A 2,660-nucleotide genomic window follows, 5' to 3' on the forward strand; every position below is an offset into this window, starting at 1 on the left:
TTATGCTGTGAGCAGTGTAGTATTTTCTTAGAATTCAGCACAACAGGAAGAAAGTAATGGGACAAAGAGATATGCAACATGAAGAGAAGTCAGGCAGGGGAAGCAAGATTCTCATGGGGTCCCATGAGACCTCCCAGAAGAGTGATGCCTCGACTGCGTTCAAGTCCAGAGGCAAGAGGACTTTCTCTTTTGCCACCTGACATAGATTGGGGTGCCAGGAAGAAAGGGTCATTGTTGCATTCCCTGATGATGCTGAGCCGGTGAGGGATGGCTGCTTAACAGTGCCCAGTCTCCTCCTGCCATCCCCAAGGCACCACAAAACCAGTAAGCTACCACTGGAGAGAGAGAACTGTTTCTCTTGTAACAGTTCTTCACTTGTAAAGACAGACACACAAATCTATTTCTTTGCAACACCTTGCCTGGTCCCCAGTTGCCCATGACAACAGGGTTGCCTGTGCATAGCATAGGCTTTAAGAATTGTGTCTGATTATCATCAAGCACAGCATGGAAGGTAAACATTATGGTTGTCAATGTTAAGGCTTTACACCCAGATTGCAGGCTAGGTAGTAATCAGGTTACCTGATTACAGTCAGGTAGTAACTTGCGGAATTGCCCTCTCCCATGATCCTGCATATGTGAACAGTGTGGGAGGGAGCAGCAGGATGGACACTTGCTCTACTGCCAGGTATGCATCCCCATGGGGGACAGTGTGGAGATGTTCGGATGGAAAATTATATTCCCATCTTAATGTGAGATCACATGCTGGATTACAGTGCAGAAAAGGAGTTCCTGCAATGTGTCCTTCTAGAGTGTTCAATTTCTTAGTGCATCAAAACAGAAGGCACCAGGAAAGTGATGTGTCCCAGGCACAACCTGAGTGGGCGGTGCATGGAATCTGAGTATCCAATTATTATACCTGGGGCATGACAACATCTCTGATGTTAGAAGATATATTTACCCTATATATGACCCTTAAAAGACACCAATTTGTCTTAGAAAATCTGACCCGGCAGGTATGTGCCCTAAGCAATTGGACCAATCATGCCTTCAGGGAAATGAACGTACAGATTCAACAGGTGTCTAAAATGACTTTGCAAAACAGATTAGCCTTAGATATGTTACTGTTAAAAGAACAGGGGATATGTGGAATGTTAAATCTCACCGATGGAGAATGCTGTCTCACCATACACAATGCAACCACCACCATAGAAGAAGCACTAAAGAAGATGAGGGAAGTGTCGGAGCAGACCGGAGAGCTCTTCCAGGCAATGCAGACGAAGGACTGGTTTAACAGCTGGAGCCCTGGATCTTGGTTCAACTCTCTCCTGAATTCACTGGGACTTACAGGTTGGTGAAAATGGCTTAAATATTGCTGTGATATTAGGCTGTGGGTTCTTGTTTTTGATGATTGGCCTTGCCATTGTAAGGTGTATGATTTCACGACTTTTATCTTCTCTACCTGTTATGTGAGAATCACCACGCTGGATGAAGATTATATGGACAATGTTAGAGCCATGGGGTGATGTGAGAGACTGAAAGAGTTAATGCCTCAAACATTGTGGCAAAGCAGGTTGTGGTCTGTGTGGCCAGGGTGGACGCAGGTGAGAGGCATAGGCCATGGAGGGCATGCTGGAGGGTGTGCAGTTCCGTGTCCTGATAGGCCCGGCAGGACAACGCACCATAGAGTTCATATGAGGAAGGGGCTCGCGACCATCCAAAAGACCCTCTCGCGACCACCCCCATGGTGGCGCCTGCGCAGGAGATCAGGGGCCACGTGCACACCCATGCACGAGGATCGACCAGTCTGCAATTGTCACCGCGGGATCCAAGGGTGGTGCTCTCTCTCTCTCGCTCTCTTTCTTTTCTTCTCCTTCCTTTTCTTCTCATAAAGGCTTCAATAGAATCACACCGTCTATTATTACGTTTCCCAAGTTTAAGTTGCTTGTGCCATAAATAAAGCATTTAATTGATCACCTGGTGTCATTTCACCTTAATTTAGCCCAAGGGCATCACAAAACTACTACAACCCCCTGAGTCACCCAGTCTGGGTCATAACGCACACTTTCTCAGTCCCAGGTATTTCCTGATAGTATCTGCAATGAACAGAGCTAAAGAGTCAGGAATTGTCTCTGAGGGACGGCAATCTGGATAGTATGCACAGTCTGAGCTGTGAAGCCCTACCTTCTTCAATACATACTTCGCATAAACCTCGTGCTAATCAAGGCTTACGGAAAGCTTGAAGTAAACTTCACCTAACAGCAACACACATGGTACATTGATCTCAATAATACACATCATAAATCTCTGACTGTGCTGTTTAAACAAGGCCTGCAGGCTTGATACAGCTTGTTCACTTCGCATAAATTGTAAGACAGATGAAGCCAGCTATAGCAAAGAAAAATGTCCTTACAAATGCAGAGCAGCTGGATGCACTGTGCAGCTATTTGAAGTCTTCTGAACATTCATCCTTCTCTTGCATGATGGGGCAAGTCAGTGCCTGTCTGGAAATTATTCCTTTCCTGCCACCTCATCAGTCAATAAAAACTTGTAAGGAAAGACTTCAAATTTATCTAAATGAATAACCATCTAAGATAGATTTATTTCATAGACAGGGAAAGGCGTAGAGCCTACAGACTTGGGGGGGGGGGGGGGGGAATTTT

This window comes from Aptenodytes forsteri, unplaced genomic scaffold (genome assembly GCF_000699145.1).
Source record: "Aptenodytes forsteri isolate BGI_AS27 unplaced genomic scaffold, ASM69914v1 Scaffold16, whole genome shotgun sequence".
NCBI classification, from domain to species: Eukaryota; Metazoa; Chordata; class Aves; order Sphenisciformes; family Spheniscidae; genus Aptenodytes; species Aptenodytes forsteri.